Here is an 18,240-nt window from a genome sequence, read left to right on the forward strand (position 1 = left end):
TTAATGAACGTTTTTCCAATGATGCAATGCAACCGCCTGTTGCTGGCGCCATCGTCGCATATTGTGAAAAGTGAAAAGTGAAAGGCAAAAGCGAGCGACCGCTTCGTCCCGCCCCCTTTTCCGGTGCCCCTGGGGGCTGTATTGTGGCCAGTTGACAGTTTCATTAGTTGGTTTACATGCAGGAGGTGCCCGTCTCTGTTCCCTGTTTGTTTGCATTGTATTGCCATGTTGTGCAGGATATTGGCTGGCTTGTCCTGTTCACTTCTGTATGTGTATGTGTGTGTGTGTGTGTGTGCGTGTCTCTGTCTGTCTCTCTGTTTGGTGTGGCTGGGTGCTCTGCCTTGTTGTGGCATTCTCCGGAAGTTGCCTGATAAGTTTACGTTGACATGTTGCCGCACTCTACCTCACTACGATTTCTTACTTTATGCACTTGTGTGTGCTCGTGTATATGTATATGTATAGGTATATGTATATTCCCAGCTGAAAGCTTTCATAAGTTGATTGAAATCTTAACTTTTGACCATGCTATTTTGACAGCCACTTTGGGCGCTAACTTAATTCTGATTTTGCCTTCGTAGTTTGTTTGCCTTTTTGGCTCGAATCGAACCTGAGCCTTAAATTTATGGCTATTAGGGTTAGGTTAATAGCAGTATAAGTGATTTACCGAATATTATATTGAATGAACAACAAGTAAAATATTCTTTAGTGTCACGTCTCCATGAGAACATTGGCAATGTACATATGTAAACGTCATAAAGTATACATCATCTTAATGTGGATATAAAGTCGAGTTTATTTGGGCACGTCCGTCTGTTCTCTGCTCTCTGCTGCTGCCCTCTATCTGTATTTCTGACGTCTCTGAATGCTTTTCCGTCTGTCTGAGCATCTCTCTCCCTCCCTCTCTCTCTATCTGTCTACCTGTGTTTCCGTCTCTTTGTCAATTTGTCTATCTGTCTGTATGTTCGTCAGTCTGTCATCTCTGTATATATATGTAATATATGTATATATATGTAATCGACTCCCTTTGTCTTTCTTATGTCTTGCTATATCTGTCACTCTGTCTGTGTACCTATTTATATGTCTGTATATGTGGTTGTCCGAGTGTCCTTTCCCTCTCTCTCTCTGCATGTTCATATGTCCGATCGTCTCTCTGTCCATATGTCCATATACTTTCGTGTATATGTAAAGCTGTCTATCTGTTTCGTTGTCTGCCTGTCTGCCTGTCTGTCCTTCTTTCCGTGTAGCATCCGACAGTCCATCCGTCAGTCCGTCCATCCGACGCTCACTCTGCCTTCATATCTGATCGTCTTTCTGTACATCCGATATCTCTCTCTCCCCCTCTCTCTCTTTTTAACTATCATTCGCTCTTTCTCAGTCTCTCTCTCTCTCATTCTCTCTCTTTCTCTCTGTCACTCCTCTAACGCTCTCTGCCTCTATATCGCTCTCTCTTTATTTCCGATCGATATCAACATTTATATATTTATGTATACATATATATAATATTCTTTATACCTATATACCTAAAACTTATTTTTTAAAGACCATATCTTCAACTCTGAAAATTGCGATTCTTATATACACTTATTTTAAATAATTAATACATGAAAAAAACTTAAGTTGAGCTGAAAATATTTTCACATTTTTCTTCACTACCAAATCTCAATTTCAATAATTAAAATCAGAATCTAGAAAGATTTCTATTTTTTTGTTCAACTCTAATCGAGAGCTCTTGACTGCATGTCCTATGTAAATGTCATTTGTTGTTGTTGAGCACACTGAGAAGAGCTCTCAAATGCTTTTTCAAAGTAAATGTCAATTATGGTTAAAAAAAAAAAAAAAAAAAAAAAAAAAAAGAAAAACTTCTCCATCCACAGCTGTGAACGGAACTTGCCAATCAAGTTCCATTTCTAATTGGAAAAACTATTTAAATCCAAACAGCCTTAGATAATACCAACACGTATACACCTTTCAGACATGTCAGCCACACCTCGACTCTTGGTCTTACCCACTCCACTCCCCACCCCCAGGAGGTCTGGAAAATCGAATACGCACACAAACATTTGCATTTTTCGTTTTGTGCCGTTGACCCATAAAAACAAAAGAGGATGAAAAACAAAAAACAACAACAGCAGCAACAACAACAACAACAAAATGGAAAACGAAAACACAGGAGCTTCAGCTGACGAACAGCAAAGTGCGCAGGACGATGTGAGGATGATGCCATTCCAATGCAAAATTGAACAAACTGTCAGTTGCAGCAGGAGCAGCAGCAGCAGTCGGGCAGATCAGGAGGCCTATAACACACATAACACATAACACTACACTACACAGCACAACACAACACAGGCCAAACACAACACTACACGTCAGCAGCAAGCTTTGTGCTTTGTACCCAGCCAGCTTGTGGGTATAACACGATATCTATCTCCCTCTCCCTCTCTCCCTTTCTCTCTCTCTGTCGCTCTTTTTGGCTGTGCATAGCGATTGTGACTCGCTGCTGACCACATACACTGTGCGAAAATCTGTTTGGCTCATTGATTTTGATGTGCATGTGGTGGTACAAACTGAAGGTTTGATGGAACTCGTATTAAGTAGTTCGAGCTGAATATGTGATGGAACTGGTATTATGTAGTTCGACCTAAAGGTTTGATATAACTTGTATTAAATAGTTCACATCAGTTCCATTAGAACTTCATATGAATGATGATTTAGCTGTTCAGTTAACTAAGAGGCACTAAGAGCCACTAAGTGTGAGCTCTGCTGTGGATATATAGATAGATATAATATGTGGATATATAGATAGATATAATATCACTGAAACTAAGGCATGGAGATCCAACATTTACAAGAAACATTTCACTGAGAATTATGGCATGACTCTAATAATTTACTAAGAATCCAGCTAATTGCATACTTGTAATATTTTAGATATATCCTAAACTAAGGCATGGAGATTGAATATTTACAATAAACATTTCACTGAGAATCATTACATTAATATTAATAATCTTCTACTATATCTTCTAATTCTATAGAAATCTACTTATAATATTTTACATACCCAATATTTTGTCCAGTGTAGCTGAGTTGGTGTAGTAACTTTGTTAGCCAACACTCTGTTAGCAGCAGAAGGACACATCGTGAGCTGCTGCTGCTGTGGCTCCTGCTGTTGCTGCTGCATGATAATAGGCCATTGGACGTGGTCTCTAAACGTGGACATCGATTCACGGACATCATGGACTTTTTGGGCATATGAGCGTGTGTGTGTGGGAGTGTATCTAGAGTGTTTTTTTTTTTTGTTTCTTGTGGAGCGTGCCTATAAAAGTGAACGGAAGTTAATACGTTTACCTGGCTGTATTGTTTTTTGTTGCCATTGCCCGCACACAGGTGGCGCCACCTACATTGTTTGATGGGCTTTGTATGCCTTTTATTGTTGTTGTTGTTGTTGCGGCTGCTGTCAGCTTTGTTGTTTTTGTTGCTACGTAAACAGAGTAAATTGAATTGCGTTAATGCGCTTATGGCTTATTCGAGTGTTGTTGGGTCCATTGCTGCAATAAATGGCCAAAATAAAAATGCATATGAAAATCTACATACTATCATAAAAATAGCCAACAAATTGGGTTTAAGTACAAATGACACACCGAATACATACCAACACACACACACGCACACACACATGCCCGCTGAACACGTACAAAGTCAGCTCTGCTGTGGTTTGGGATTTATAAATATGGCATAACATTTATGTTGGCTTAAATGTAATTCTGAAATGGAAGTGAGGGAATTACGACTGCCAGCACTTAATGAAGCCACATAAACACATACACACACACACACACACACATATATATATACATATATACAAACACAAGTACATATTCATATTTACACTGTGTGACAGTTGTGATAATCATTATTTTGGTTTAGCTCGACACTAAATTGAAACATTCAGCTCTGCCCAGTCTAAATATAAATGGGTTATGTGAGCTTATGTAATAAGCAGAGCTTAAGAGCCCATCAACCATATGAAGTTTAGCTAAACTGTTTTTATCTACTGCATGTGCTTGAACGTAGCAGTGATTAGCAACAGATATTACATCTGGCTATGAAGCTGGAAGTTATGGCAACAAAAGGTCAGAGGTACACTTAATTATATATGTCTGCCTTTATAGCAAACTCAATTAAAGCAAAATTTTACATTCAAAATATGTCTGACCAGATTTGTTAGGGTATGTCATAGGTGAATCTGCTCTGAATCGAGGAACCACTCTGTGCTGAGGTACATATATAGCTGAAACAAATATAAAAAGTAAGAATTAAAAACCCATTTAAAATCAAGAATCTCAAAATCATCATCTATCAACATCTGCCAACGTTTATGAGTTATGAAGAATTAAAATTAGTAATTACGAATATCATAATGGAGAGCAATGTAGAGATAATGAAAGATGAAAATGTTGAATATCATATATAAGCTATAAACAATTAAATTAGTAAGCCAGGCATAGTCTTTCCATAGGCAGAGTGTGATTGATTAATTAGATAGACTTGTCTAGATAGCGTCTTTTCAGTCCATTCAGTTTTTATGGATGGTTTGTTAATGTCAAGACAGAGTTGTTGGGATTAGAAAAATATTTAATTTTTTTTGTAATATTGAATTAAAATCAGGAGTAGTCTAAAATGTTTACAAATTTGACTTTGGGACTCTTATCAAGTTAAGTAAGCCATGCTAAATATTAGGTTTTTTATTAATATATATGTATTCATGTATATATATACATGTATATAAACATATACGTATATCTATATCCAGGTAATTTATTAAGAACTCATTCTCTCACTCTCTTTCTATCTGCCTCTACTTTTTCCAATTATAACTTAATTTTGCTCTACTTTAAACCTTTTTAATTCCTTCTATTTTCAGTGATGCGTTCGTGTGGGAATCAGATCTGCTCTCTCCTTCATTAGCTGGCAATATAAAAAGCTGCAGTGCTCTGTGAATTCTCGGGTAAGTACATATTAATGAATATTCTATCTTTTGTCATTAAGATATACAATTTTTTCTGCCTTTTGTCGTTTGTTATAAATATGGGCAGCCATAAATATAGCAAGCAGCGACTCACACTTCAGTCGTAAATTCCTATCGTAAGCCCTTGAGTCTTGAGTAACAATTTATTTTTAAATGCAGTTATGGTCTTGGCTCTGTCCATAATCGCATTCTATTCTTTATCTGCCATTGACTTAGTGCCTGATCCTGTTGCTGTCCATTGCATAAGCCAAATGAATTCCTGCTGCTTCTTGTTTCAGTTGCCGTTATCGTTGTCCTGGCAAAATTGCATTATTTTGTATTAGCAGCGGGTGAGAGTGTCACCTGCCTGCCCCCCTCTCAGTAAGTAGCTGCAACTGTCCATATTTCTCAGTATCTTCCTCCTCCTCTTCGACGTCTTCTACTTTGGCGTTTTAACATTTTCCTAATACACTAAAAGCCAACGTCATAGTTCAAAGTCGACGGCACTTAGCTAACGGCAAATGCAATCGCCTTTAGTTGCGCATTTTATACTCGCTCAAAGTTGATGAGCGGGTATATTAGCACTTGAAAAGTGTATGTAACAGCGTACAGGATAACAATTATATATACAGGATAACAATTATATATTCATATATTTTGAGTGGAGCAAGTGTGAGTTTATGTAGGTATATGTATATGGATGTCGAGTTTGATATAGTTGAGGTGAGTTGAACAAAAAGCCGTACCCAACTCTTCGCCTATACACTACTCTACTCTACTGTGTTCCATTCTGCAGTACTCTTCTCTACTCTACTCCACTCAGCTCTATTCTGTTCCACTCTACTCTGTTTCAGTCTACACTTCTCTACTTTACTCTAAGCGGTTCCGCTCTACTCTGTTCCGCTTTACTCTGTTCCACTCTACTTGGTTTCACTCTACTCTGTTTCGTTCCACTCGGTTTCGCTCTGCTCTGTTTCACTCTACTCTGTTTCACTCTACCCTGCTTTGCTTTGTTTCACTGTATTGTGTTCTACTATACTCCGTTCTACTCTACTCTGTTCCACTCTATTATGTTCAACTCTACTCTCTTGTACTCTTCTCTGATCTACACTACTTTACTCTGTTTCACTGTACTCTACTCAACTACTACTCTGCTCTACTTTACTCTACATCTTCTGTCTACTCTTGTCATCTAAGGACTCTCTATTTATATAGCTCAGTATATAAGAGCAATATACTCTTTTCATGTCATAAATTAACTGACAATTTAACTAATTTGCTTAGAATCCTTTTAAGCAAGTTTAAGCTGTTCCTCTTCAACATGATCATTAATAGTCAAGCAGTTCAGCTGCCATTCAGCTGCTCGTTAGGGTATCCTTCAGTCGAATACTCCCACCAATACTACTTTAGCTTGTCTTATTTATTTTTATAATATTTTCACTTTGATTCAATTTCTTTATACCTTTAAGTTAACATCCGCTTTGCCGGTTGCGTTCAGCTTTCACTTCCGTTTTGCCAATGCGTTCGCGTTCGCGCTCTCTCTCCCTCTCTCTCACTCGCTCACTCCGCCTCTAGCTGTGTGTGTGTGCGTGAAAGGTATAGAGTCTTCCGCTGCAAGCAGTGGCATTATCCCTGCAATCAGCGTAACTGTAAATCGCACACACTCACGCACATGCTTACACATACTAAGCTATTAGAATAGTTGACACAGGCAGAGACTAAAAATGGCGTAGGAAATGATGCTGTGATGGCTGCCAAGTCTCGTATGCTTTTGTATTATGAATGTAACTGTAACACGCAAGCAAACATCGCACACGCAGCACATCACAGACAGATAGACAGTCAGTCGGAGAGAGAGAGAGAGATGGAGAGAGAGAGAGGGTGGGGGCTGTTGGACCAAGCGAAACAGGACAGTTGTGCAGCAGCGGCAGGACATTTTTCTAAACTGAACTCGACTCACGGAACTTTCGGTGTCCCGTGGCCGGACGGGCGCTTCGTTCGCATCGTCGCCAAACTGACGGATATTCCGGTGCTTCTGTCAAACGCTTGTCATTTTATTTACTATCCACACAGACACACACACACACACACACACGCACACTCTCTCTCTGGCACAATGAAGCACCACTCACTCACAGCATCCGAACGTCCTGTTTCGCCTTTTATCGGCTTAAAATGCGAAAACTGCAAATAAATACGAGAAGAGCCCGAGCAGAGCCCGAGCAGAGCTGAGCTCTAGAGTTTCATTCGCTTCAAGTGCTTCGCCTGCGCTGGCCCACTAAATTATTTACTTAGTTTTTATTTAGCGTTAAACGCTTGTACTACTCTGGCTGGCCATGTTGTAGTGGCTCCTTGTATCTGTTAGATACTTTCGATCGTTAGCCGCCAGTTGAGTGTAAAATGGCTTAAACTGTCTGCCGCCTGCCCAATTGTTGCGCCAGTTCCATGTTCCGTCCATGTTCATTTCGTGTGCGCTTCGAGTGCTGCTCAAATATGGCCCACACACAATCACACACACACACATACACGCACACAGTGCGTTTTATTGGATGATTGGATTCTACTAAGTGAAGAATGGTAATTGGATGCCTGACTAGCTGGCTGACTGGCTGGCTGTCCCTCTCTGTCTATCCGTCTCACTCTATCTCCCTCTTCCTGTGTGTGACTCCACTTGCCAGAGGCCGAAGCCTAAAGTGAATATATGACAATCGCCTGGCAACAGCTCTATTTAATTTCTTATTTCAGCTTTATCCAGTATTAGTATTAGAATTTAAGTACTATGTCTCGATATAAGCGCAATCAATAAATAGTTGCTTGGCTGATATTTGTTGCAGTTTATTCAAGTCTTGTTCGCTTGACTACTATTTATTATTAATATATTATAAGAATTTCTTCTATTGCTTAAATCAACTTTTATTATAGTTTTGTTCGTTTGACTACTTTTGTATTGTTAATATATTATAAGAATTTATTCTTTTTCTTGAATACAATTTTATTATATTTTATGAAACTTCGCTATCTCGAAAAGTCTTTGCTCTTTTAAGTAAATTTCATGAGTGAAATGAAAGCGTTTGAGATTGTAAAATCTATAATATTTGTTGCCTTTTTATGTGATTTTCATTTTATAGTAAATTGTGAAATTTTGTAAAAATATTTAAGAAATCTCATTTCGCTTTTTCCGTTAACTCTCTGTTATCCTTTATCCTTGCACTTGGTGTTTAAGGTTTTTTTTTAATAACAGTACAAGAGTTTTCATATTATTATGTAAATTCTACAGCAAATATTTGTAATATTTCCTATTTATTTTTCTAAGTTATTCATTAAGTTAAATCAAAGTCATTTGTTGCCTTTCAGCCTCGAATATGTTTTAAAGTTTCTCTATTATTTTCATCATTCAATCTGCTTTTAAGTCTCTGTAAAGGCCAAGATAAGATTTTTCATATATAGAAATATTTCTTGCTAAGCCTTAATATCTTTATATATGTTTCTCACTCTCTTAGTAAAATATATGATATATTAAATTATTTTCACCTAATGATCAACTTAATTAAATGCTTAAGCACTGGCTGCACATTCCTGAAATATATTTCCTAAATATATACACATTTATATATCCTGTGTCTGTTCCATCATAATAGTTTTCTCATTTAACGCCCACCCATGAAGAACAATTATTGCCCGTGTTTAGCTGGCAAATCCATAGCAGTTTAGGCTTACCTGCCCCTATAAATAACCCGAACAGAAATGTGCCCAACAAAAAAATCGAAAAACAAAAACAATTTGGCAATTTTCCACTTTTTATGCAATTAATCAAAGGCAAACAGAAGCCTTAGAGCCAAAGGAGAACTGTCCCAGCATCTCATGAATATATATTTTGCACTGTGATGTGCTGTGATGTGTGTGGGGGGGCAGCGGCTTTATAGATATGGCAAATCGTCTATCAGTCTCGGGTCCGTTGTCTGCTGCTGCTGGCCGGCAACTGGAAAGCAAATTCAATTAACCCTACGGACCGTAGAGAGCGTAATCAAATACACTCAGCCAATACAAATAAATGTGGATGGTGATGGACCAAACTAAGCCCGGACACGAAATATGGACGAGGGGCAACGGAGAGCGGACAGTGGACTACAGACTATGGATTGCTTTGGAGCGAGACACGCGCCACTTTGAAGCTACATCAGGCAGAGAGACCCAGACGGTTGAAGGGGACCGGCGAGGGCTGGGGAAGGTAGCGGTGGAATGTGTTGGAACCACAACGACACAAAGTAACTAATTATCTCGCCTTATCCCCCACGGACTGGGACTTTGTGTTTACTCAAGTCCAGAGCACTCCAGAGCGCCGGCACTCAACGAGGCAAAATTTTTAATATGTGCGCGCCGAGAGTTGTTCGAAACCGTCTGGCTAACCCTTTCTACACACGTCCACATCCACATCCTCATCCGCATCCCCGTGCAGCACACGTGGCCAGAAATCGAATGCAAGCTCGATATGTCTGTTTGGTCAGTGTGCATACGTTTAAATGGCCAATAGATCAGGACCTTCAAGCAGCAGTTGGCCAGAAAGGAAAAAAAAATGAATGTGAAAAACTCCAAGTGATATGTGTCAAATATGCCCGACACATGCTGCGCTCAACCGGCTGTCCTCCCCCCCCCCAGCAACAACAACAAATCGCAAAGCTCAGCGACTATTCGCACTTTTGCATGTTCTCTGATGACATTTGGCTTAGCCTTGAAAAGGGGTGTTTGAGTTTTAAAGGGCGGACATTGCCAAAGGGAATATGTTTTTTTTTTTTTTCATGAATGACTAAGCTTCTTTGGCTACATCTATTATTTTTAATTTTTTGTTCATATTAACTTTTTTTTTTTTTAATTCATTTATTCATATTAACATAACATACTACTGCATATTTATTAATTTTTTCTATGAAAAATATTTAGTTTTAAAATATTTGCATATTTTAATTGAATATATTTACATATAATTTTTGTTATTAAATATTTACAAGAGGACACTACCTCCTGTTTAACTCCAATATGAATATAATATTTTTCTTCTTTTTAACATGTGTGGTTTAAATAAAACAATTTGAATTTTTGTATAATTTTTTATATTTATATTCTTTATATTTAAGTCATATGCTAAAATTATGGAAAAATTAAAGTTTTTATATTTAAGCTAATAAAAGTAATCTTTTGACAATTATATTTATAAAATATTTACAAACATATACATATATGTAAATATATTTGCCAACAAATAGCTATCCCTCTAAAAATAATATTTTTAAAATCAAAAACTATATAACAATGAAAGCATTAATGTTAATACTTAAAGCATTGTTTGCGCAAAATACTTGAAATTTTTTAATTTAAATAATTAAAAAAAAAATTTAATAAGACAATAATAATTAATTTTTAAATGAAAAATTAGTTCATTTTTGTTATACAAAAAATATTTTTCAATAAGACAAAGCTATTTTTAAATAATAATAAAAACAAAAACATTTAATTTAATTTTTAATTTAAAAAAATCTGCTTATTAAATAAAAAAAATTAATATGTAATTATTTTTTCCAATTTCCAAATTAAAGCTCATATATAGTTTTTACCTTTAAATATTAAAAAAATAAAAATATATATGGCTACTTAGGGTGTCAATTATTTTATAAATTATTTATTTATACTTTTCCAAATATATATTTTTAAATATACAACTAAATATATAAATATAAAACTATATAATTATATCCTCAATTCTAGTATCTCTTCTCTACCAGGGTATTCTATCTCCAATCCCAATTTTTTTTTTTTTTTTTTTTTTTTTTTTTTTTTTTTGGGAAACTGAGAAATATGAAACAGCTTTTGTGTGAAGTTACATTGAACATTTTGTTTGTTAGGGCTTGTGTTGGATTTGCCATGTTCAGTTATGGCAGTTCGAGTCGCAACTTCGTGCATTCATTCGATTATTGGGGGTGTTTATCCCGCCTTCCCATTTTTTGAGATTTTTTTTTAGTTTGCTGCTGGATGTTTGGACACGGCTCACGTATCATGTTTTTATTTTATTTTTCGTTTTATTGTTTGTCTGGAATTCGGCATTGGCAGCTGACAGTGAGGCGAATATCCTTTACATTATTGGATTTGAGCTCGGTATACAACAACATTGCTAAGTAGATCAAATCCACCAATTAGCTGATATGCTTCCTATACTCCCTGTACTCCTTTTGTCATAATCGATGTTAATGAAAATGTTTGTTAATTGGAGCTGGAAAATTGAGGACTACTTGATTATGAATTATTGAACCTGTTTGTATATTAATTGTTCAAGTAGCTTAGACTGTTTCAAGAATGCTTTGTGCATCGAAATCAAGTGCTTCTCTGCGATTCTCATCAATTCTAGTAGGTCTTAAACAGTTTACCGCTTTGACATTAAGTTTTATAGTAGTGCATGTCTACAATATTATAATAGACTCTGTCCTATTTTTCTCCCTCTTCCTACCAGTACTTCTCTAGTCTGCCAACCCATTTTCCTCTTTCTTTTCCTGAGTTCTTTAAGTACAGTTTAATACACTTGCTAAAGCGTTTACTTCCACTAACATTTTTACCTAGAATCGATTAACGCTTTATTTTATAAATATACCTGCAACCTCTACCTCATTTTCACCTGTTCGCAAAATGAAGTAGCTGGCTAAATAAATCTGAAATTTAAAAAATGTTGCTCAACTCTCAACTTGGTTAATATATGTATTGTAGTTTTGCTGCAATCTCTCTCTCTGTGTCCCACATAGTTGGGGAATGTTTTTGGTTAATTGAAGTAGAGCTATTAGCTTGTGCGTGGGCTCTTCCTGCTGCCCTCCACCCCCCCCAAACAGGAAGTCGCAGCAGCTGCAAGTGCAACATTGGTGTTGCCATTTCGCTTTTGGCTGTTTGGCTTGCATTACGGAGTCGAAAAAGTTTTTAATACGCTTTTACAGCATTTTTCAACTTTTTTTCCCGTTTTTTTTTTTTTTTTTTTTTTTGGCTGGCGTTTCCCGCGCAAGTTTCTTCTTCTTCTCTTTTTTGCACCGTGTGTGCATGAAATACAATTTTGTGGCAAATTAAATACACAAACGAAGCGTGCACTACCACGCATACCAACACATATATATTATATATATACTATATATACTATATACTCACACACACACACACAGAGCATGCAGCGAAAATTTGTCTAAAGCGTCGCTCAGTCGTGTGCGTGAAAACATTTGCCAGCTAAACTGAATAGTTAGTCCTGGCATACGTGACGTTATATATGTATATGTATATATGTGTGTGTATGTCAAACGTAGTTGCTAAATATAGCTACACGAAGTATATCTCAGTATATACTACATATTATCCATTGGTTTTTTTTTTTCAAGTTTCTCTTTCTGCTTTTATTAAAGTCGAAATGTTTCTTATGGAATCTCTGCAAATTATGTGCGTGCATTGCTCTTCTCTGCGATTCTCAGGCATTCCAATAAGCTCTTTGTCTAGTTTTCTGTTTCATATTTGATATATTTCGTGACAATTGTGTTGGTGCCTCCTCAGCTTTATTAAGCCTTTGCGAATCGCAGAGAAGAGACATTTTTATTTTGATTTTCATCTGTCTAGTTGTCATATTTGTGATATTGCTATGCCTCTATGGAAAGCCTCTACCTAGTGAAGCATTTGGCATATGCATATGGCATTTCATTTTCTCTTTTTCGCTTTCACTGCCTTCCTCTTGCAGCGCTCTTCTCTGCAATTCTCAAAGCTTCAATTTCAATTTGTAAACTTGTCTGCCTGTCTGTCATAGTTTTAGCTACCATATATGTGCATATAGCTCTTATTTTATTGTTATATTTTTGATGGTATCTCTATTGCTTTCCCTCTTTCACCTTTTGACCTGCGCTCTTCTATGTGCGAACCTTTATCGCATCCTTTCCTTTCCATTCCTTTCCTTTCCTTTAATTTCTTTTATTAAATGTGCTGTATTTCTATGGCAAATCTATTAGTGCTTCACTCTTCCCTGTGGTTCTAGTAGCTCCAGCGCTCTTCTATTTATTTCTCAGCTGTTCTATGTAAATATCAAATTATTATTTCTCTGCAGTTCCAATGAAACCTTATTCTTTTTTTTCTAATTGTATCGCTTTATTCTTAAAATGTATAGCTCGATACTTGATTCTCTGCAGTTCTCAAAATTGTTAAATAGATACTTGATTGATTGATTATATTTAATAAATTTGTTTGCAATTTTCTCTATATTCTTTGTCTCACTTTTTATCTGTTTGAGTATTAATTTCGTACCTCTTTTAATTATTATTATTATTATTATTATATAGCTATAATAGTTCTTAGGTTTCTTATAATTTTATGCTATATTTATATACAAATTTAGAGGTAAATAATGATGCTGATGAAAAGGTTTATAGAAAATAAATCATATAATAAGGAATCAGTAAACTCAATCATTGAAAATTTTAAGAACAGAACAAAGAGAAATGAATGAATGAGAGCACTGTATGGTAGCTCAAAAGACACGCAAATATTATTATCCAGAGTGAAAGGAACTCTCTTAATTAAAAAGCAACTTCAACTCGACTTAAAATGAGATTGCGTTGTCTTCTAACGTGTCCAACAGCAGTCTATGGTACATTTGCTGGTACTTCTGTAACCACACAGTCAATTTGCTCCTGCAGCTGTCTCCCCCTCTCCCCCCGTCTCTAGCTCATTCACTTGTCATTTTCTGTCTCACAGTTTTTCTTCAACTTACAAATGTTTGAGTTGCTCGCACGTCTGTTAGGCAGATAAAACTTTAGCTTTCAATTTACCTAATTAGCAGACCAACCCCCTCCCATGGACCCTTATCTATTTATATGTGTATCTCTATATGTGTGTATTTTCTCGAGGATAGTTGCGTAGACACATGCTTGCCGGAAGTCGATTCCCCAAATGCGTAACTGCTTATCACATTATCTGGTATTGTGCGCACTCAACTTTGGCAAAGTTTTTTATACCCATTCACGAAAGTCAAATGAGTATATTGGCTTTGTGGTAATTCCCTCTTTCTGTCCTTTCGTCTTTTCATAGGAATTTAAGCCTTGTGTATAACCTCTTCTGATAAACTGTCAAAGTTTTCCTAATTTACGCCCCTTGAGGGCGTGGCAAATCGTTAAATCAATCTGTGAGCATTTTGGGTATTCTGCAGTCGTTAACGCCCGACTACTCACTAAGTTTTTTTTTCTTTTATCGTTTTTTGACATTGTTCAGCCACGCCCCCATCCGTGTTGCAGCCCCTATAAACCTTTTGCTTTGTTCAATGTGCAGCTGCAGAAGGGAAAACTTAAATAACTTTTCAAGTTGAAGCTGAAGATTTTGCATTCGCAGACTTCTCTTAAATCCTATCGCTTATTATATAATATATATATTATAATATATTTATTTCAGAGCCTCGACTCTGTTCACATTTTAAGAGATAGGCAAAACATTAAGCGGATTAGTTTTGCTTAGTTCACCAACAGCCAGGTGAGCCATTAATTCTGTCTCGTCCCTCGTCTGGCTCTGGCTCTGGGCAAAGTCCATTTCCTTGGGCTTGGTCCACTTCAGCTAGTTATAAATTGTTGGCTATTAGTTTAATGAACTTGTAGATTCTTTGGCTGCCAGCGTCTGAGGCGGGCATCTCCGTTTGCTTGAGTGGCCAAGGTTAAGGAAATAAGTCGAAACGAGACCCCAAATTCCCCCCAACCACCCACCGAACCCAGCTTTAGCTGAGGGTCAAATGGTTTTCACAATTGGCTTAGCAATTGGACTTGGCATATTTTGTGGGAATTATTTCAATTTAGTTAAATTTGGAGCACATGTTATTAATGGGTGAGCCGCAAATGCGGTGGGAAATCGGTCTAACTGTACTTGGCTTATTATAGAAAACTATTTTAATTTAGTTTAGATTTAGGCAGAGCTGAGTAAATGGCAAATTTTTTTTATTTAAAATTAAGATTACTTGCTAACCCATATTACTATATTTATGGATAATAATTATAGTATATTTTTTTTAAATTTATATTATATTTATAAATATTTATATAATATTTGTAAATATTATATATTATTGTTTCTATTGCGAATTCACAGTTTCTTTGGTAGATAATGTCTACTAGTAAATAAGATGTGTGTATTTATTATATATTTGAAAAGCTCTATCAAATGTTTTTTGGCAACTCCTTTAAAGGATATCTGCAAGTATTTTTGTCCTTGTTTATTTTTATTTTAAATATAATTTTACTTTAATTGTATTTGATTTTAAATATATTTTATCAAAAAATATATTTAAATTTTATATTAATTTTAGTTTATTAAGAGGTAAATAATATTTTAAAAATATATTTCAACAGTTAGATAAAAGCCAACGGCATTTAATTTTTAAAATTGATATTTTATATAATAATATATAATATATAATAAACTGGCATAACTAATGAAAAATGTTAATAACTAAATGGTATAGATAGGTTTAATACCTGTTGCAAATATATGTATATATCGGAAATAGCATCCTTCCTGTTTGATCAAGCTGTCAATGTGTCGAAATGATTCAGTTGATATAAATATATACATTCTTATTTTATAAGTATTTATAAACATTTCAAAGTCTATATATATTCTGTATATATACAATATAATACATATATATGCATGTGTATATAATTCTATATTTATTCCTATATTGATTTTTGTAAGAAAAAAAATGCCATGACAATTAGAGTTGATTCCAAATTCAACACGACCTAATTTACGAAAAATTGTTGGCTGTCAAATGTTCGATGTGTGTGTGTGTATGTGTCTATGTGTGGGTGTGTGAAGCAATGCCAAAACCTGTCACACACACACTCACACACACACACACAGATAAAGAGAGGGAGCAGGAGCAGCAGCAGCTGTGCCTCAGCTGGCAGCGCAAAATACAAACGCTTGCATTGAACCCACACACACACACACACACACAAATACAGACGCACACACACAACGCAGAGACAGAGTTAAGCTCCGCGAATTTATATATTGCCTACTTATGTGTATTGGTATGTGTACTCTGACTCTGTGTGTGTATGTGTGTGTGTGTGTGTGTGTGTGTGTCAGCCGCCTATTGCCCACACAGAAAATGTGATTAAAATTTCATGCCCTTGTAAATGCAGATGAGCAAAAAGTGTAAATTAGCTTGTGTGTGTGTGAGAGAGTGTGGGAGTGTATGCATGTGTATGTGTGCTACCAGCACACACACTCAAATCAGATTAATAATAATTTAATTAAATTCGCGTAGCTTAATGCACTTCGCTTGTAACATTCCTTTCTTCGTATTCTTCAATTCTCTCTCTCTCTCTCTGCCACTTTATCACTCACTCTCTCTCTTTCTCTCTCTCTGTCCCCCTCCCTCACTCTTGCCACTTGTGTTTTATTTTATTTTGTTTGTTAAAAATTTAATTAAGTTTTACACTTATCGCTGGACCAGGTTCAAAAGTTGCGCCTACGCAAATCAATTTATCCACCTTCCATTCTCCATCTCTCTCTAGCACACAGAGTGGCCCTGCATGCATTTTTATATTACTCTCGCCCTCTTCTCCTCACCATCGCACTATGCTGCTTCTCCCGCTCTCCTTCGCCCTCTCCCTTCTCCATCGACCCTTCTCACTCTCACACACACTGTCGCTCTATCTCTCTCCCACTCTCCCAGACTCTGTATAAATTGTTGCGTGTGACATTTAAATTTGTGCCACGCCCACAACGTGCGCCCAATTAACCCGCAGCTAACCAATAATATTTTTGCAGCATTTTATAAAGTTTTTTTTTTGCAAATATATTTTTTTTTTGTTCTATTTATTTTTTCCTTTGTATATTTAACATTGGAAAAACAAAAACAGAAAGTAAAATGTATTTTTATTCAATTAATTGACTTTTGTGCTTATGTTTGTGCTCATCCTGCTACACACACACACACACATAGAGAGAGAGTTATACAAGCACAGGTGAGAATGTGCGGCGCGCAGGTGTTCACATGGCATTTAGCAGTTGTGCAATATTTTAATCTGATTTATGTGAAACATATGAAATTATATTCCATTTGGGACTTTTTTTGCGTTTCGTCTAAAAATGTGAATACGTATGCGTGTGCGTGTGTGAGTGCTTGATGCACCTATAAATACCTCGTAAACAGTTAAAAAGCTTATCGCTTTTTTATTGCTTTCGATGGTTTCTATTCCAATTGGAATGGACATCAAATCCTAAGTTTACTTTTATTTATTTTATTTTTAATATTATATTATTTATTTTTATTTATTCTATATTATCTATTATCACAACTTTTATTCTATGCCAACCTTGCATATCTTGCTTTTTTCCAGGGTATCACAAAATATCGAACCAGCTGAAATTTTATTAGAGTTCCTAACTAATGTTTATTTATTAAAATTAAAATAAAAAAAAAAAAAAAAAAAATCATATATTTCTTTATAATAAATATGCAGAAATATGAATATGAAATAAAATTCCAAATAAATAATTCTATAAAGAGATAAGGGGATTTTATCGAAACAAACATGTTTTTTAATTTTTAGCGAATTAGAGAACTTTAAGCTCTGACCCACTGCGGCATGAGCTGTACGGCTTTTTTTTATTTTTGTTATATATTTTTAAAATATAAATTCCAAAAAATTGAGTCTTATGATTTACGAGATATGTAAGCAAACACGTATAAATTATTAAATAATTGTAGTTGTAATTATTCAGTAGTTATTTGTGTCATTTGAGTTAATTTTGTATTGTTGCCACGTGTCAATAATGCAATAAAAGTTTAATGCAATGCACTATGTATATATGTATATACTAATTATACATACATACATACATATGCAATGCTGTAGATGATGTTGAATCTCGCGCATTTGATATGCTCAAAACTTGGCAGCACTGTTTCTTTCCATAAATGTGACACTCAACACACATTGACGAGTATTCACTCATAACGCTAGCTCACTCAGTGAAATGTGCTCAAACTATCTTAAGGCAGGACACCAACATGCGCAAGCGAGATAACCATAGTGCCGTACAGCATATAAAAGAGCGCATAGACAATACGAAATATACTCAACTCTCCCTAACAGTCAGCTGTTAAGCTGCTCGGTTAACATTCGAGTGCATCCCCAAGCGTATGCAATGCAATTCGGTTAGCCCGTTTGCGC

General features: G+C 35.9%; 1 protein-coding gene across 6 annotated transcripts in view; it reads left to right on the plus strand.

Annotated features, from left to right (window-relative positions):
• LOC6582879 (poly(rC)-binding protein 3) overlaps nucleotides 1-18,240 on the plus strand; it is a 115,030-nt gene that overhangs the window by 28,849 nt on the left and 67,941 nt on the right. For all 6 annotated transcript variants that reach the window (XM_032731725.2, XM_032731723.2, XM_032731727.2 and 3 more), the window contains one exon: nucleotides 4,925-5,008. The gene's annotated coding sequence lies outside the window, so the exon portion shown is untranslated. The remainder of the gene's footprint in view (nucleotides 1-4,924; nucleotides 5,009-18,240) is intronic.

Source organism: Drosophila mojavensis, unplaced genomic scaffold, assembly GCF_018153725.1.
Source record: "Drosophila mojavensis isolate 15081-1352.22 unplaced genomic scaffold, ASM1815372v1 contig_74, whole genome shotgun sequence".
NCBI lineage: Eukaryota > Metazoa > Arthropoda > Insecta > Diptera > Drosophilidae > Drosophila > Drosophila mojavensis.